This window comes from Notamacropus eugenii, chromosome 1 (genome assembly GCF_028372415.1).
Source record: "Notamacropus eugenii isolate mMacEug1 chromosome 1, mMacEug1.pri_v2, whole genome shotgun sequence".
Taxonomy (NCBI): domain Eukaryota; kingdom Metazoa; phylum Chordata; class Mammalia; order Diprotodontia; family Macropodidae; genus Notamacropus; species Notamacropus eugenii.
Window position 1 is genome coordinate 187,612,347 of NC_092872.1, and position 20,141 is coordinate 187,632,487.

Genomic DNA, 20,141 nt, shown 5'->3' on the forward strand with positions numbered 1-20,141 from the left:
TCTCTTCCTTCCCTCCTCTCCCCACCCCCCACATATCTCTTCCAGGCTAGAAGTACAGATGACACTCACAGACCTAATCGCAATACTGATTGACATGAAAGTTTTAATCTACTCTGTTTTTCTGATTTTGCCTGGTTTGGTCCTCCTTAGGCAACCTGGTGGCCCTCAGCCCCCAGGGTTCACTAAGAGCTATCATCCTCAGCCTTCCCCAGCAGCAGAAATTATGTGTATGCCCCTGCCACATGTCCAAGTATAGTCATCATTCTTAGCTACAGTACCATTCAGTTTATTTACTATATTTTGTGATACTTTTTGCCACTTCTTTCCATTGAGAAACATTAAAAAAATTTTTTTGAGTGATTAATATCCCTTCCAGGAATGTCCCAAGTAATTGGACAACATGGAAGTTTTATGTGAAGCTTTGCCAACCTAAGAACTATAATGATAATTATCATAATATGGAAATAGCCTTTTCTCTTTTAAGTTTGGTAGGATGCGTTTCAAACTACAATTTTCCCTTTTCCCTACCCTGAACTCCACCCCAAGTGCCACTTGCAATCTTGAGATAGGCCTAGAAAATATCAGCTGGAACATCTTCTGGATGGTCTAACTGGTAGGAGAAAAAAATCATCTGTTGTGGGTGGCTGATCCTGGGACTAGCTTTTTGTTGGCCCTTTACCTACCAAAAATCCCTTTTCTTTTTAAGTCGTTTTCTTTCTGAAAATATTTCAAATGCCTCTTTATAATCAAATGTCTTATCTTTTTCATTTATAGTGAAGCTCAGATTTGCAGGGTAGGTTACCCTGGATTGTATTCTAAGCTCCATTGCTCTTTGGAAGATATTATTCCATTCCCTTCTGTGTTTTCTGGTGGGTACAGAATAGTCTTGCATTATTTTAATTTCCTTTCCTTTGTTTTTGAGGGTGTTTCTTCTGATCACTTGCAGAACATGTTTCTGAACTGAATTATTAAACTTAACCACTATGTATCTTGAAGTTTTCAGTCTTAGGGTTTTTTTCTGGAAGTAATCTGTAAATTCTTCCAGTTAGTATTTCACTTACTATGTTCAAAAGTTCTGGGCAGGTCTCTTCTATTATTTTCTGCCATTATGGTTTTAAGATATTTTGTTCTGTTGTATTTTGGTAGACCTGTGATCTCTAGATTGTCTCCCTGCACCCTGTCTTCAAGGTCAATATGTTTTGCTTTTATAGTGAACTTATTTTCTTTTAATGTCATTGTTCTTTTATTTTCTTCTTCTAGATTGACCATAACTGTATATTTTCATTTCTGATCTATTGTTCTCTCCTTTCTCTTCTTTGGCAAGATTTGTTATCACACATTTCAGTTTTCCTATTCTCCCCATTACTTTTGCTGTGCAAGGACATAAATTCTGCACTCATAATTCTCATTTCACTTTTGAGCCACTCAACAGAATGTTTTAGTTCCATGTTCCCCTCAAATTCCACAGGGTCTGCAGGCTCATCAAATATTTCATTTTTTTCTTTGTTTCCTTTGCTACATTCATAGACGTTTGAACTCATTGTCTAGATCTGGAGGCTATATTTCTTTCTAATGTTAATGATTTCTCTCGTGATTTATCTGCTAATGTTCAAGGTCTTTGAATTTTCTTCTTCTTGAGATCTTTGGTCATTTCACTCTCCCTCCCTCCTCTTATTTTCCCCTATTAATTGCTTTCTAAGTCTTTGATTTGCTGGTTTCTTTGGGAGCTGAATCTCCTCTCACACTGGGCAATTCATGGTACATCAACTTAAGTTTCCTCCATAAATGACTTTTGGGTGACCAGAGCTGGCTCCCTCTGGGTGCTGAGTACTTTCCCTCAAGCTTAGGTGAGTGCCACAGGTGCATCCCCCACCCCCTAACCTCAGCTTTGCCACATGCATACTGTGATCTGTTTAGGTGTCCTGTTCTGCTCCCTCTATTCCTCAATTTTCTGACAGAACTGCCATGCTCAGTGTTAGGAGGTTAATTTTTATAATTTAGGTCTCTGAGGGTCTGGGAAAAGTTGGGGTAGGATGTGGTGTTGAGCATTATTTCCAGTTGAGACACACATCCTGCTTCTTTCCTTCTGTTCCTGGCTCTCCCACAGAGAACTTTTGCAGCACAGAATGCTGTCTGCTGTGATGCTGATGTGTGGTCTCAATAACTTTCAGTAATTTAGAGTACTGCAGAGAGGTATGCTGGCTGGTTATCTGTTCTAGCCTGAGTAAACTTATACAGACTGGAATCAGGATTTCCATAGCACTGGAAAAAGGAAAGTAGATTGGGTTTGGGTTTTAAGTCTGTTGCAAGACAATATGGGTCAGTAAATGCAGCCTTCTCGCTGATGGTGTGAGGCAAGAGGGAGGGTTACTAAGTGGACTCAGTGTAGATGTCAATTCTTGGGGTTTTCACCTTCTTTTGTATTCCAAGTATGTTAAATCAGCACTTAATTCCTGTTTTGAAGAGATTTGAGAGATTGAGGGAATCAAAATGTCTAGTCTTTCATTTTGTCTAATCACATGATCTAGAAGTTGCATCTCTTGTTAGATAGGTGATTGGGCAATGGGTTTTTATTGAGGTCTTTCTCTTTCTTTAGGCCTTCAGTGACCCGAAATTGGGTTCCAGAATAAAGCTGAGAATTCATGTCCTGGGTGAAAAAACAAGAGCCAGGTAAAATAAATAAAAAGTATATTCCTCAGAGTGTTATATGCTGTGAATATAGCTGTTTGAAAATCACTGTAAGAATAAATTATTTCATCATTAGGAAAAAATAATAAATTGAAGAAAATATAAACTCAATTTTAAATGTGAATGTATTAACCCAATAAAATAAAAAGAATGACAATTTGAAAAAGAAAATTTTGTTGCTACAAAAAAGGTTTTAAAAACAAAGACAGGACACAGAATAAAATGAGAACACCAAGTGAATTCAAAAAAGCAGAAGTCGCGAACGTGTTCAGTTATTTCAGTTGTCTCTGACTCTTCGAGATCTCATTTGGAGTTTTCTTGACAAAGATACTGTAGAGAGGTTTGTCATTTCCTTCTGCAGCTCATTCTACAGATGAGGAAACTGAGACAAACAGGTGAAGTGACTTGGCTAAGGTCACACAGCAAGTATGAGTCTGAGGTCAGATTTTAATTCAGATCTTTCTGACTCCAAGCCTGGTGCCACTCAGCTCCCATTGCAATCATGCTGTCAGACAAATCAGAAACAGATTTTCAAAACATAAAAAAGGGATGAACAAGAAAACTGCATTATTCTGCAAGGAACCATAGAGACAACAAACCAATATCAATATGAATTTAGATCTTCCACATGCCTAAGCATCAGAATTCATAAGCGATCCATTACCCGAACAGCAAAACCATATAGACAGTAACACTATAGTAACAGATTTCAGTGACCTCTTTTTAGTGTCAGAAAAGTCTAATAGAAAAATAAAGGGGAAAAATATGAAATTTAACAAATTGCTAGGGAAATCAGAGCTAAGACCATGATGTCTTCTAAAAGGGACTACTAAAGAATGAATACGCATAAATATTCATTCCACATAGAACTTTTAAAAAAAAATTATCCATATAGAAAAGAGCAGAACCAGAAGAACACTGTACACAGTAACAACCACAGTGTGTGAGGAATTTTTCTGGTAGACTTAGCCTTTCACAGCAATGCAGGGACCTAAAATATTCCCAAAGGACTCTTGAGACAAAATGCCATCCAATCCAGAGAAAAAACTATGGAATTGGAGTGCAGAATATCTTCTCTTGTGTTATGTTTTGTTTTGTTTGTGTTTTTATCATGGTTTCTTCCATTTATTTTAATTCTTCTGTGCAACATGACTAATGTGAAAATGTATTTAATAAGAATGTATGTGTAGAACCCATGTAAAATTGTATGCCATCTCGAGGAGGGAGCGGGGGAAAAGGGGAAGAAAATCTAAGACTTTTGGAAGTGATTGTAGGAAACTGAAAACAAATAAATTAATAATAATTTAAAAATTATCCATGTATGAGTGCACAGAGATATTACAAGTAAAGGGAAAATATAGAAATAGTAAGTATATAGACCATAATACAATAAAAATAGTAATTAATTCAGCCCACAAACAAAAGACAGAGACGGAAATGGAGTCTTAAAAATGAAATTGTAAATAATGAATGGGTCAAAGAACAAATCATTAAAACAACAAAATACCAAAATTTCTGAGAAGCTCATGGGGGTATTAGAAATCATACCTCTACAAACATAAAGAAAATAGAAAAAAGAGGGAATTAATGAAATGCCTATACATTTAAAAATTAGAAAGTCAACAAATAAACTTAAAATGAGCACAAAAGAGGAGATATTAAAAATATTAGAAGTAGATAAAATGGAAACAAAAAACTACAGAAATGAAGACTAAAACTAAAAAGTGATTCTTTGGTGGGACTAACAATATTTATAAACTTTTAGCCAATCTGATTGGCAGGAAATGAAATGAACAAAATAGCAAATAAGGTGAAATCACAACAAAACCAGGAGAACTAAAAAAGAATAATGAGAACCTATTATACATACTATTATACTATTTAACTATTGTTAAATACTAACAAAACTGAGATTACAAAAGAAATAGAAACACTTCCAAAATATATAATACTTAGACTAACAGAAGACCAAATTGATGTCTTAAACAATCAAATTTCAGAAAAGGAAGTAGAACCAGCTGCAGAGGAACTACTTAAAAAAAACAAAAACCAAAAAAACTCTTTTTGCCCTGATGGATTCACAAAAGAATTCTATCAGAATTTTAAAGAAAAATGTTAGCCATACTACACAAATTATTCTCAAAAATTTAAAAATATCCTACCAAATTCCTTTTATGAGAGATATAATCCTAATACTTAAACTAGAGATGGATCAAAGCACAAAAGAACTTTAGACCAATATCATTAATGAATATTCAAATATTTTGAATAGAATCCTGTCAGACAACTCTGATTTACACAAGAAATAATTCTTCTTGATCACATTCAGTTTATATCAGGGATATGAGGATGGTTCATTAATAGGAAAACTATCAACATAACCAAATTAAAAACAAAAACATCCAAAATCACATTATCTCAAGAGGTGTGAGAAAAACCTTTGACAAAATTTAATACTACTTTATGATAAAATCCCTACAAAATATAGGCAAAAAGGAACGTTTTTTAATGTCATTAAAAGTGTCTATCTAAAATCAAAAGCAAGTATCATGTGCAATGTAGATAAGACTAAAACTTTTCTGAATAGATACAGGATGTTAAAAGGATTCCTAGTCTCCCCATTTTTACTTGATATAGTCCTGGAAATGCTAGGAATAGTAATAAGACAGAGGGAAAAATTGAAGGTATTGTTGAGTCATTGCAGTTGTGTCTGACTCTGTGACCCCTTTTATGGTTTTCTTGTCAAAGTGGTTCTCCAACTTATTTTATAGATGATGAAACTGAGACAGGTTGAGGTAAAGTGAGTTGCCCAAGGTCATACAGATAGTAAGTAAGTAACTGTCTGAGGCCAGATTTCAGTTCAGGAAGATGTCTTTCTGACTCCAGCCTTGGAACTTTCTCCATTGCACTACTTAGCAGCCCCAGGTAGAGAGGTTAAAAAAAACAAACTATCCCTATTTGCTGATGATGTGATGGTTTGCTAGGAAAACCCTAGGGAATAAACAAAGATTCTAATTGAGACAATATCTTCAGCAAATTAAAATAAACCTTCAAAAATCAATTGAATTTATACAAAATAATAATAATAATTTTAAAAGCCAATAGACAATAATAGAGAACTTATTTCAAAGAATATAAAATTCATAGGTATCTAGGGAATCAATGAAATCACACAAAAGACTTAAATAGATTAAGTTACAAAATGCTCTTTTTAAAAAGTGAATACTTTAAGTAGCTGGAGCAATATTCAGTGATCTGGCTGGGCTATGTCAATATAATAAAATGACAATACGACCAAAGTTAATTTGCACTTTTAATGTCATACTAATTAAATTATCAAAATGATACTTTACAGAATTTGATAAAGAATATCATAATTCATTTGAAAAAATAAAACATTTAGATTATCAAGGGAATGATGAAGAAGAGGTACTAGCTCCTTTAGACCTCCAACTATTTTAATAAAGTAGCAATCATCAAAACCATCTGGTATTGCATAAAATGTAGAGGTAGATCTGTGATATAGCCTAGAGTCACACACAGTCGAACTCAATAACTTAGCATTTGATGAACTGGAAAATATAGATAAGAAAGAACTCCCTATTTGCTAAAAACCGCTTGGAAAACTGGAAAAGCAGTCTGGCAAAGGTTAGACTTAAATTGATATGTTACACTGTATTCCAAAATATGTTCTAAATCAGTAGCCATAGAGGCAATTACTAAAGGTAAAATAAATAACTTTAATTACTTGAAATTGAAAAGCTTCTGGACAGACAAAATTAATGCACCTAGATTGAGAAGGGAAGTAGTCAAATGAGAAAAAAAATCTGCAACAAATTTCTCTGATAAGGGCTTGGTATCCAAAATACATAAACTGTTGACAGCTATATATACATACACATGTATATATACATATACATGGTCATATGACCAGCACTTCAAATTTCTCAATTCCACATTCCTCAATAAATAAGCTTTCAAAAGATTTGTAAACTTTTAGCAAACATATGAGAGAATGATCCAGATGACTTAAGGAGAAATGCAAATCAAACAACTTTGAGGTTTCACCTCACAGCCTACTGGGGGAAGGGAAGTTATATCGGTACATTATTTGTGGAGATGTGAATCTGTACAGCCATTTTGGAAAGTGGTTTGGAATTATGCAAGTAAAATTGCTAAAATGTCCATATCCTTTGACCCAGTGATTTTTTTTTACTGGATTTATACCCCAAGGAGGGTATATACCAAAATATTCATAACAATACTTGAATTGAAATTAGAAACAAAGTAGATGCTCATTCATTAGGCTATAGCTAAATAAATTATGATGCATTAATGCAGTGAAAATTTGATGTGGTATAAGAAATGAATGTGAGCTAATGGAGTAAAATTCAAGAAAATAAAATGCACAATAATTACAACAGTGTAAACAAAGGACAGCCACACCCCCACCAAAGATCAAAAGTGAATGTTGCGAAATTATAAAGAATCAGCGTGATTCGAAAGAAGAGATGTGAGGATGCCCTCCTATCCCACCTCTTTGCAGAGAAGATCCACAGGTGTTTCACATTCCACATATTTTTAGATTTCTTAATGTATTGATTAAGTTATACTGATTTTGTCCTCTTTCTTTTTTCATCTTAAAAATACTGTTTGTTATATGGGATGATTCTTAGAGAGAGGGAGTGGTACTGGGGAAAACTGATGATGTAAAGAAAAGTTTCAATTAAAAACATCTAGAAAATAAATTATTAGAGTATCTGTTATTTGAAACATTGAGGTGGTTTTTATTTTTTAAGAGCAAACAAGTTTGATGTTGAGGTAATGACTCTTATTTCCTTTGGAAAATGTTTAAGTTAAAAATGTATCTATAAAACTTGAAGATTGAAGTCCCACAATATATGGAAGTGTATATTCTTGCTCCTCCTTTGATATTGTGGTATAAATTTGCCTTATAGATTGAATACCTTAGTGTGGCATAATTATCCCACAGAAGCTTATTTTTGCCTTACTCTAGATAGTTTCTTTTTTTTGTTTCCTCTAAGAGGATTGTGTTTTTTTTTCTTCAAACAATACATTGTCTCCTTTCTTCAGGAAACACCTTTTTTTCTGGATGATGCATTTAGTTTTTGTCATTTCCACTTCAGTGTGAACTATGAAGTCATCCTTTTCCTGTGAAAAGGAAATTTCCCAGCTGTTTATAAAATGTGGAAGCTTCTTGGAGAGGCTGCAAAAGCTCAGAAAGATATGTTGCCTCTCCACTCTGTGCTATCAAATTGTTTTTTCAGTAGAGCTATTTTTTGGGGGGGGGGGGGGGGGGGGTTGTGCCATCCAGCTGTCAGGGTAACATTTTCCTGCTTGTTACTTTTTTTTACATGTACCTGAGAAAGACCACTTTGATATTTATACTTTAGCCTTTGGCAAAAAAAAATTCTTACTTTCCCTAAACTTTGGTTAAAAAGGAAAGACTAGGAATTTGGAAGGATGGAAAATTTGGTATTGCTTTAACTACCTTTTGAAGGCAAATCTAGTGTCTTCTTGGTTAAAAATATTTACCACTTCCTCTCTCACTCTAGACACACCCATTTAAACTCACCAACCATCATTTCCTTTGTTTTTTAACCTATCTTGTTTATGTAGTGAGTAAGTAGAGCTATTGTTTAGGCTCCAATTGGTTTATCCGAGTTATATTGGGGATTTATATTCCTATTTTGAGACAGGCAACAAGTAGTTTGATAGTGTTTACAAAGCCATATTTTCATATAGAAATGTGGACTAGGGTTTATCTTATTGCCATTAAGTTACAGTGGATGGAATGATGTCAGTTTCTGCTTTTACTTATCAGAATGGGGAAGTAAGAAGAGGGGATTATACCTGAGATGTCAGATAAGCATCCATTATGGGCGAGTGGCTATTTTGTGCCCTTCATTCAACATTAATCCAACTGTTGAGCTCCCTGTGTGTCAGAATACCTGATCTGCTTAGGGTGGGAGAGATTCAGAGTTTTGAAAAAAATATCCTTCTAGTTACCTAGGTTCCAAATTCAATTTCATCCTCAGCTTCTCACTCTCATCTCACATATCTAATTAATTACCAAATATGGTATCTTTCCATCTCTCAAATAAGTCCCCTCCACTCTGGTCACAGAATTACCACTCTAGTTTAGTCCCTCATCAACTGAATGAATACTACTGCAATAACCTTCCATTGGTTCATTCTGTCTCAATCAACCCTCTTCTTCTTCCCATCCTTGGTACAACCACCAAAGTATTTTCTTAAAATTCAGGTTTTATCATACCTCAACCTCTTCATACTTCAGTAGCTCCCTATTACCTCTGGGATCAACTATAAATTCTTCTCTTTGGCATTCAGAGCTTTCCATGACCTGGCCCCATCCTGTATTTCCAGTCTTCTTGCACATTACTCCTTGTTCTGTGGATCCAACCATATCGGTCTACTTACTCATTATTTCACACTCCTTGAATTTGATGCCCATCCCTATGCCTTTGCACTGACTGTTCTGCATGCCTAAGCACAACCTTCTCACCTCTGCCTCTTAGAATCCCTGGCTTCCTTAAAGGTCTAGCTCAAGTGCTACTTTTTGTGTGAAGCTTCTCCTGATGCTCTTGGATATTACTATCCTCCCTGCCATGACCAACTTGCATGCATTTTGCATATATTATAGATGTAAGTGTGTGTATAAATGCTGTCTTCCTCATTAGGATCTAAGCTTTTTGAGGACAGGGATTGTTTCACTTTGTCTCTGTATCTCAGAATTTAGCCTAGAGCCTGGTGTACCACAGTATACATTTGCTTATTAATTAGTTAATCCCTGTTCCTGTTCAAACTACAGTAATAACAAGAACCAAATACAGTTCTTGTTAACATAACCATAATATATAGTCTTATGTGATAAATATATTAGAAACATGTGGTGTAAAGTCTGAGTGGGAAGGTTATTACAGCTATGCAATCAGGGAAAGGTTCCTGGAGAAGTTGGCATTTGCATTGGACATTAGAGGAGAGGAGAGCTATTCAATAGGCAAAGACAGAGAGGAAGGAATTTCATATCCTAACATGAGCAAAGGTATGAAGTCAGGATAGCTCAGGGCATGATGTGGGGAACAGTTTGATTAGGAGCATAGTTTTCCAAGCAAACATAATGAGATAAACTGAAGAGAGTCAGGTGATGCCTAATTGTTGGACTTCAAGAGACAAAGGAATCTGAATTTTACTTGGTAGCTAGTAGGGAGCCACTGGAGACTTTTTAGCAGAAGACCAATTGGACCGTATCTCTGCATAAAGATTAGTCTGACAGTAATAAAAAGATGGATTGGAGGGCATAAAATGAAGGCAGTAGGACTTGATGGAAGAGCCTCAAATAGGGTTGGACCAACAAGAATAGAGGCAATAGAAGGATGTAACAGATATGGAAGGATAATTCACAGAACTTAGTAAGTGATTGGATAGGAGAAGTAATGGAAGAAAACATTGGGAATAACATCAAATTTTCATAGCAAGTTCAAAAGTCAGGACAGTTTCAGAGAGATGTATTGACTGGTTTGAGATACTTTCTGAATTGTCTACAAGATGGTGAAGAAATTTGTTGCTAGGGTGTGAAGATTTCAAAATGTCTTTAAGAAAAGAAACAGTGCTATTCTGATAATATTTTGATACTATGAAAACAAACTCCAGGAGTTGAATATTAAAGATCATTTATAGTATGTGCCAAAAACTGGTTTTATCATAGTTGCTACAACCTGTTTTTCTAGAGGAATGAAATCAATGTATCAGTTGTACTCTATTGTTTCTTCTTAACCAGAACTTTAATCTATAATTACTCTCTCAAAATTCTTCTCATTATACTAATAATTTTGGTGGAATGTGAATTTTTTTATTGTAAAAGCTATAACAAATAGCTGTGTGTGTGTGTTAGAGCAGAATGGGAGTGAGTAGGAGAGAAAGAAGTATGGGTTGGGGATCACTTTATTAGATTACTACTTCCTGTTCAGCTAAGGGGATGACTGTAACTTTGTCTGAATCAGCTTGACTGGTCCCAGCTGTATCCTGTGCTATGCATGGTAATGATTTACCTTCCCACACATCCACTTGATTGTCTTCCTACTTTCCAAATACATTGAACACTACTACAGTATTTAGTAAAGTAGTCTGTGGCAAGGGACTGGATGTTTTCCCAGATATTAATGTGAACAGTAGTTAAATGTAGGGTTGTAGACAGAGAGAATTATATACAAGGTGTACACTTTTCAAAAACTGACACAATGAGCCTATTTTCTTTGAAAAGGGATGGGGAGATTTTACTTAGCATTATATTATAATTAAAAGTCTTCGGTGATGAGAGTCAGCATGGTAGAACAGAAAAACTACTGGACTTGGAGTAAGAAAAGCCTCCATTCATATCCTTCATGACACCAGTGGTGTGACTATGGGCAAGTCATTTGGTGTCTCTGAGCCTCAATTTCCTGACTAGGTTGTGAGGCTCAAATGTGATGGTGCTTGCTTTTGCTACTACAGAAATGCAAGATTTAGTTTAAAGATTAGGCGTGTAAAACTTAAAAATGGTATATAAATTCTAAGTAACTAAGCTGAGGCTTAGCTGCCTTTGCTATTAGGAAATGTGATCCAATCTATAGTTATATAACTAACCCTCTCTTTTCCCACTAAAATCCCTTTAATTCAGTCTTAGGCTTCCTTAGCTTAACTTTCTTCCCCTGATGCTATTTTTGATTCACTCATATTCATTCATGTCAACTGTACTCCTGACAAGTTCCTTATCTTACTCTCTTCACATTATACCCTATGGAACTGTGTTTTGTTGTTAAATTCCTCCTATCAATGAACCCTCCCTTGGAACAAAGACGAACAATTATGCAAGAATACCAGGTACAGTGGCCCTGTCCGAAAATATATGCAGCATTCTGACCCCATAGTCTCCCACCTTTCTGCCATGAGGAGGAAGGTAGGCTTCATTATCTTTTTTTCCAGAACCAAGATTGATACTTACAATTACTCAGTTTCATTTTATTGTTTCTTTCTTTGCATCATTGTTTATGTTGCTTCTGCTTATTTCATTCTAAACTAGTACATACAAGTATTTCTTTCTGTTTTTAATTTATTTTTAGTTTTCAACATTCACTTCCATAAATTTTAAATTTTCTCTGCCTCCCTCACATCCCCCCCTCGCAAGATAGCATGCAGTCTGATATAGGTTCTCCATATACATTCTTATTAAACATATTTTCACATTAGTCATGTTGTATGGAAGAATTAGAATGAATGGAAGGAACCACGAGAAACAAAACAAAACAAAAGAGCAAGTAGTATGCTTTGATATGCATTCAGACTCCATATTTCTTTCCCTAGATGTGGATGGAATTTTCTACCATGAGTCTTTTGGAGTTGTTTCAGGTCTTTGCGTTGCTGAGAAGATCTAAGTCTATCAAAGTCAGTCATCAATGTGACTGTTACTGTATACACTATTCTCCTGATTCTGCTCATTTCATTCAGCTTCAGTTCATGTAAGTCTTAACCAGGTTTTCTGGAGTCGGTCTGCTCATCCTTTCTCATAGCACAACAGTATTCCATTACATTCATATGCCACAACTTGTTCAGCCATTCCCTAATTGATGGGCATCCCTTCAATTTTCAGTTCTTAGCCACCACAAAAAGAGCTGCTATAAATATTTTGTATATATGGGTCCTTTTCCCATCCTACCACTCTGTTTTCTTTGCCACTGCCAAATTGTTTTGATGATTATCATTTTGTAATATAGTTTGAAATCTGGTACTTCCTTCACCTGACCTTCTGTTCTTCTAGATGAATTTTGTTTTTTTTTCTAGGTCTATAAAATAATTCTTTGGTAATGTGATTTGTATGGCACTAAATAAATAAATTAACTTAGAATTGTCGTTTTTATTATATTGACTCAGCCTAAAACAACAGTTTTCAAAATACTTTCACGTAGAATATTTTATTTGATCCATCCAACTTGTGAGGTATATAAAAGATAGTAGAATGTCATTCTTATTTTACAAATGAGGAGCCTGAGACTCAGTAGTTGAACTAATTTGGCCAAGATCAAATTTCAAGGAAACAGAAGAGCAAATTAAAAAACAGAGTTTTCTGATCCTGTTTTGAGAGACACTTTGGTAAGAGTGTTTGGATTTGGAGTCAGAAGATACCTGACAGATGGAGGTTTAAATCCTACCTTAAATATGTATTAGTTATGGTTGACCTCTCAATTTCTTTATTTGTAAAAATGAGTAATGGTATTTGCTACCTACTTTATAGGGTCATCATGAGGGTCTAATGAGATAATGTATAAAAGAACTTTTTAAATCTTAACAGCACTATAAACATGTTAGCTATTATTAAGAATGCAAATATATACTTTACAATTATTTAATTTGGATTGTGAAATGTTAGAATAGCAATTGTCTATCATTTACTAATTTTACTGCACTGAGATCATGACTGTGAGTCTTTTTTTAAAAAAAATTATGTGTATGGGCACTTTTCATAGAAAAAAATATGCAAAAAGCAAATTGCTTTTCCCACTGCCTGGGGAGCAATGATGGATGGATTTTTCTCTTCCTCTTGCCTTTCCTTTTCTCTCTCACCTCTTGCTCTTCAAAAACATATCATGAAAATAGCTTTCTGCTAGCAGATAAGTTTCCATATCACATTTACTGTCAGATTCCTGGGCTATGAGATAAAACAGTAGTAGGGCAAAAGGGGGATAACTTGAATGTAAAGTTTCTGATTACAGTAAGGATTGGAGCAACTTGTCATTTATTCTGTTAAGGCACAATTTCGCAAGACGGAGATGTGCTGGCTGGAGTAGGAAATTTGGAGATCTTAACCCAGCAGAGAGGGACAACTGAATTTCCAAACAAAAAAGACAAAACAAATCTTGGCCATTTGTTTTCAGGTTAGTGATTCCATGTTATTTCCTTTTTTACTTTAATTTTAGAAAATTTTTAAAAATTACAAATGACAAAGCAGGATTAAGTTTTGTAAATGTTTTAAATTTTTTTTAACACTAGATAAATCTTTAAATTGTTCATTTTGTACTAGAGGAGTATCTTGGAGAGGTGAAACAGTTGAATTCAGAGAGATGGAACGTTTTTTAAACACTGCTAATAAAACTCCTTAAGGGCTAGTTGGGACTGGGAAAATAAAAGGTACATACATATAATATTTTGTTAATATACATGTTTGACATAGACTAAGAGGTTTGTGTTAATATGCTGATTTGAAAACTACTTAACTGACAATAGTATTGCATTGGTATAGTTGAAGTTACCAACAGTATTAGGATTTGTTTTGACTTTTTCAGGAAATAAACAGTTTAGCATGTAACATTTGATGATTAAGATAGTGCTTTTCTTTCAGTAATTCCCATTACCTAACTTGCTTGATTTTAGGAGAAACACTAAACATTGTGTTTACATGCTAATGTATTTGCAAAATCAAAACTGGGTTCATAGAACAAGCTGGGTACGAACACTTCCTGTGTGTGTTCATCCTTCATTGCCAAAGACTATGCCATCAGAGAAGTAATGACATGACTTGCACTTGATGTCGTTTTGAGTGAGGGAGGGCTGTGCAGGTCACCAGCCTCACTTCTCCTCCAGAGCCATCTGAATCCAGTGACCAGATATTCATCAAGATGACATACATTTCTTAAATATATGTCATTTATCCCAAACTATGGTCCCTGAAGTCCTATTATAAATTCATCCTTAGGAGAAGGAGCTGGCTCAGTTCACTTACTAAATTGGCTTGTGAAAAAAAATGGATTGTATCTCATTCCTTTATATTTTTAATTTAGCCTATTTTCTTCATAATTTATTTCTTTTACACTTTGTGATGGAATTGAGCTAGAACCTATTTGTTTTTCATTCTTTTTTTCATTTTTAGTTTTCAATACTCATTTCCACAAGATTTTGAGTTCCAGATTTTCTCTCCATCTAACCCCTCCCACCACCCCAATATGGCATAAATTCTGATTACCCTTTCCCCCAGTCTGCTCTTCTTTAGATCCCTCCCCTCCATCTCTTTCCCCCCTTGCTTTCTTGTAGGACAATGTAGACTTCTATACCCCATTGCCTATATATATCATTTCCCAGTTGCATATAGAAACAGTTTTTATCATTTGTTTTTAAAACTTTGAGTACTAAATTCTCCGAATTCTCTTCCTTCTCTCTCCACCCACCCTCATTAAGAAGGCAAGCCATTCAATATAGGTTATACATGTGTAGTTAGGATAGCATCTCATTTCAAGGGGTCAATAATGGATAGGAAAGAAGGGAGTGAGGGTGCAGTAGAAAAATTAACTGTTGACCCTAAATGTGAGAAAACAATTAAGTGTAGTGACTGACTCTGGTGACAAGCTTTCCAAACATGTCTTATCTAATTATTAGTTATTATGAAATGCTAAAACAGCAAATGTGTCTTACCTCACTTCCTCTCTCCTTTTTTTATTAAACTCAAAAGCAACTCCAAATGTTGTGTTGGCTTTGTTAGTACTGTATCATTTATTGTGTTGGATCAGTAGCAGGAGAGGGGAGATATACATACACACATATATTTCTCTCTGTGTGTATGTGTTGAAGAACTGTCTTAGTGTTTGTCAGTGGTGTATGGGATGCTGACTGTACTGAAATATCAAGTCCTCTGTAATAACCCAACCATTGTAGATTCCTTAAACTTTTTAAGCTTCTTTAACCTTCACCTAGAATGTAAAAAAATCTCAAATATTATCTTCACTTATCACCTAGCAACCATGCCTACTGCTCTCCCCAAAGAATGTTCCAGTAATAATGGGATTATTTTGGTTATTGAACAGAGAATTGGATATATCATTGCTAAGTGACAGAGATTACATTTTATTCATTTTTTGATGTCCTGATTGTACAGTGCTCTCTGCCCATGGTGAGTGCTTAGTAAATGTCAAATTTGTTCATTTGACTACCATAGCAATAAAGAAAGTATATCCATTGGCCAACAAACACTACAGCTTTTAATCTTCATAGAATTTATGGTGTCTCACTTCAGAATTATTTCTCTATATAAAACAAGAGTCAATAGCAAAGGTAACTTTTCACTTTTTGTATTATACCCAGAACAATGGCATTTGTAGGGATTAAGAGTCAGCTCTCTGACTCTAAGTCTAGCACTCTTTTCATTGTTTTATGCTGTAGTATTTATTTTTTTGCAAATAAATTTGTCATGTTTTTATTTACTTCTAAAGTAAGCTATTTTGAAGCTAAGCTTGAATTCATCTTCCAATCCAATACCCTTAGCATTTTTTACACATCTGATATATATATACTGAGTACTGTACTGTGCTAGGCAGTGAGAATACAAAACAAAAATAGAATTTTAAGGCATTCATATTTATTAGAAAGATAAACTTGCCAAAAAAAAATTAATAATTTGAAGAGAGAGACAGAGAGAGTAGGCACACCGGAGCAAGAACACTAATGACTAGGGAAATCAGGAAGGATTTTGTGTAGGGAGGTAGCATTTGAGTTGAGCCAGGAAGGAAGTTGGGAATTCTGAGAGCCAGAGGTATATTCCAGGCCCAGGGAGACAAAGGGCATGGCCTGTGCAAAGGTACTGAGTGAGACCAGGGATGGAATGAGTTAGAGAATTCCAGTTTGACTGAACTGTAGAATGTAAGAAAGGAGGCATATACAGTAAACCTGGAGATACATAAACAAGACAACTGAAAAAAAACTAAAGTAAGAATGCCTATTTTCAAAAGTGAAATCCTTATAAAATAATGATTATCACAATACAGAAACAACTTTTCCCTTTTAGGATTGTAGGGTGCTTCCCACACCACTTAATCCTCTTTTCTTCCTATTCTGAGCTCTTCCCTGAGCCTTAGTTGAAGTCTGGAACCAGACTCTGAAGGGCTTTAAATGTCAAGTTGAGGAGTTTTGTGTTTCATACTAGCTATAACAGGCAGCCTCTGTAAATTCTTAAGTAGGAGAATAACATGATCAGATTTGTACTTAGGAATATTATACTTAGCCCCTTAGTTATTGTGTGACATTTCCCCCGCTTCCCCCCAATAAAAAGAACAGTACTTTTCTTTCCCATCTTTTTTTTTTTCAATTGTGATGGGTTTGATTTCTTACCATTGCTTCATTTTGCCTTTATTAAACTGGTTCTAAATGTGAAAGCCATTTATTCTACCCTAAATTTTTCCCCATTGTAAAAATACTCTTTTTTTCTTTCCTTACATAGAGGATTGTAAGATCTTTCAGTTAAACAAAACCAAAGTTGTTCGCTCACTATCTTTCTGTGGGCGTGCCTCTTTTATTTCTGCTGAGGTTACTTGGTTTTTCTTATCTTTGATCACTTCTATTTTTTTCCTGTTGTCCTCTTCTTTCCTAGCTCCTCCCCTCCTTAATTCACCAAAGGAGGGTGTGAGGGGAGAGAGAGAGAGAGAGAGAGAGAGAGAGAGAGAGAGAGAGAGAGAGAGAGTGTGTGTGTGTGTGTGTGTGTGTGTGTGTGTGTGTGTGTGTGTGTGTGTGTGTGTGTGTGTGTGTGTGTGTGTGTGTGTCTCTGTCTGTATCTCTGTTTGTGTCCATGTGTCTAAGTCTGTCTGTTTGAACCAGTTCTCACTTCTGTGACTTGGAAACACTTTTAAGCAACTCATATTTTGATGGACCTTCCTAAAATTCTCTGAAGAAATAAATTTTGATGAAGAATTTAACTATCAAAAGTTCAGAACTTCTAGTTTTGGAAGACAGACAGGTTTTTCAGCCTGTTTTCCCCTATATTAAATATTAAAATATTAGATATGCATACTCAGAAGGTACAAATGGGTCTTGCCTTATGTAGTAAATAGGTCTTTTTAAATGTAACAGAGCAACTTGTTTGTTTTTAAAGTTTAATTGATGTGTTTTTAAAAAATTCGTAATAATTTCCTTATCCATCTTTTTCCCCACCATTTGAACCTTCCTTTTAACAAAGAAAAACATTTAAACAAAAGTGACATTGCATTGAGTATTCCATACCAATAATACCAAATCAGGGAAATAATCAGCTACTTTCCTGCAGAGACATGAGCTATATGTCATCGTCCGTTTTCTTGGACCAGAATTGGTCATTACAATTGTTGCTGTTGTTATATGACTGTATGTTGTTAATATGTAATACATGATTATTATTTTCATGACAATGATGGTGATCATCATCATTAACACTTATATAGTGATTGAAGGTTTACAAAATGTCTTACATACTTTATCTCATTTGAGTTCAGCTGCTTTTTAGTAGGGACTTGGGCAAATTCAGATATTTATTGCAATTATCTGTTTTCTCAAAGCAGTTCACAGATATATGCACACATATAATATATGTAGTCTTTGTAACAGAAGAGCAAACAATAGTTTGTACTTTAGCTACACATACTTAAATGTGGAAATTAGTAAAATTTTTGATTTTACTGTTTTATGGTAACTATCATAGAAAGCAGAGCTCATTTATTTTTTAGGCATTCAACTTGCCAATCTTTATGTGTGAACTTGTATATAATATATGCATATTGTATGCATAGTGTGTATATGCATGCATTTTTATAGACTTTTAACCAACTTATCCAAATTTTTCTAAACCAAAACTATCCGGCCATCTTCCACAAATATCAATGTCATTGTTAGGCAGTGAGTATTCTTTAACAGAATACAGTGCTGGTAGTTTTAGTTGTACTTTTTTTTCATTTTTGCTGAAATTCATATGTGCCCCACTCTTGGTGGAACTGTTAATAAGAAAAGCAATTTAGAATTATGAAAGTAAAGTGACTAAAAGATTCACATACTTTGATCTAGAGATTCCACTAATAGCTCTATGCCCTAAGGAGGGCCAATGACAAGAAAGTCCCTGTGAACCTCAAAATATTTAAAGCAGCTCTTTTTATTATTGCAAGGAACTGGAAATAAATAGGTACCCTTCAATTTGAGAAAGGTTCATCAAATTACTATCCATATTTGAAATGATAAATATGATGAGTACAAAGAAGCATAGAAAGATTGACACTGCAAAATGAAGCAAGAAGAGCCAGGAAAACAATGTACTCAAGGACTATAATCATGTAAATGGAAAGAACAATCATAAAAACAATCAAAAGTCAATACTGCAAAATTATGAAGAACAGAGATCACTCAAAAGAAGAGATACGAGAAGACATTCTCATCCCACCCCTTTGCAGAGCTGGGAGATCGATAGATGTTGCACATTCCACATATGGCAGAGTGGTGATTATTGAGCTATTTGCCAGATACTGCTGAATGATTGGAGTGCTGGATTGTGAATATATTATGTCATTACACACCTGAGGACAGATGTGCAATTTATATATTTTGTTTAGTTTAGCTCTTTCATGACTTAAAATAATGTTTGAAGATAAGTATGAGCATACCTCTTAATACTTACATATTAGGTAAATGAGATCTTAAAAGAGTAGTTAGTTATAAAAGAAAATAGTTATGTTACAGTGGAGTTTATTTTGTAATCTTCAGGGTTTATCTTTTTCTGTTATATACCATTTTAAAATTTTTCTTATAATAGTTTTCTATTTTTTTCCAATTACATGTAAAGGTGGTGTTCAACATTCACTTTTTATAAGATTTTGAGTTCCAAATTTTTTCTCCTTCCCTCCTCCTCAAGATGGCAAACAATCTGATATAGGCTATACATGTACAATCATATTAGACATATTTCCACATTAGTCATATTGTGAAAGAAGAATCAGAACAAAAGGGGAAAACTGCAAGAAAGAAAAAAGAGAGAAAATAGTATTCTTCGATCTGCATTCAGACTCCCTAGTTATTTCTCTGGATTTGGATACCATTTTCAATCATGAATCTTTAGGAATTGTCCTAGGTCATTGTTTTGCTGAGAAAAGCTAAGTCTATCAAAGTTGGTCATCAAACAATGTTGCTATTAACTGTGTACAATGTTCTCCTGGTTCTGCTCACTTCACTCAGCATTAGTTCATCTATCCTGTAACCTTCAGTTAAAACAAAAAAGTCAGTTCAGATGATTGTGTACCTTCCAGTTCAAGACCCTATTCATGATTTTATTTTTTTAGAAATGATATTCATTGGGGCAAAATTATGCAGAATAAACCTGTATTTCATTTTCTTTTAAGTTCCTATAGAGATACTATTTATAGCTAATATTAGTATTTCTGAAAAGTGGTATTTTTTTTTTGGTGAAACTTTTTCAATTTCTTTGGTAAAGTTCCTATAGAGATATTATTTATACCTAATCTTAGTATTTCCTAAAAGTAATTGTTTGGGTTTTTTTGGTGACACTTTATTTGAAATGAAAAGCATATTTTTCCAACACATATTGTTGTTGGACAAAAAAATACCTAGGATTTACATAGCACTTTAAGCTTTGCAAATAT

The 20,141-nt window shown here is 34.6% G+C and overlaps 1 protein-coding gene across 20 annotated transcripts in view; it reads left to right on the top strand.

Moving 5' to 3' along the window:
* Positions 1 to 20,141, top strand: part of ADD3 (adducin 3) — a 168,236-nt gene that overhangs the window by 57,387 nt on the left and 90,708 nt on the right. For 13 of the 20 annotated variants that reach the window (XM_072621937.1, XM_072621999.1, XM_072622031.1 and 10 more), the window contains 2 exons: positions 2,597 to 2,670; positions 13,515 to 13,640. The exons of 1 other annotated variant lie outside the window; for it this stretch is intronic. The gene's annotated coding sequence lies outside the window, so the exon portion shown is untranslated. Of the gene's footprint in view, positions 1 to 2,596; positions 2,671 to 12,072; positions 12,228 to 13,514; positions 13,641 to 20,141 lie in introns of all 20 variants that reach the window. 6 more of the 20 variants (XM_072621954.1, XM_072621971.1, XM_072621964.1 and 3 more) reach the window with 3 other exon arrangements.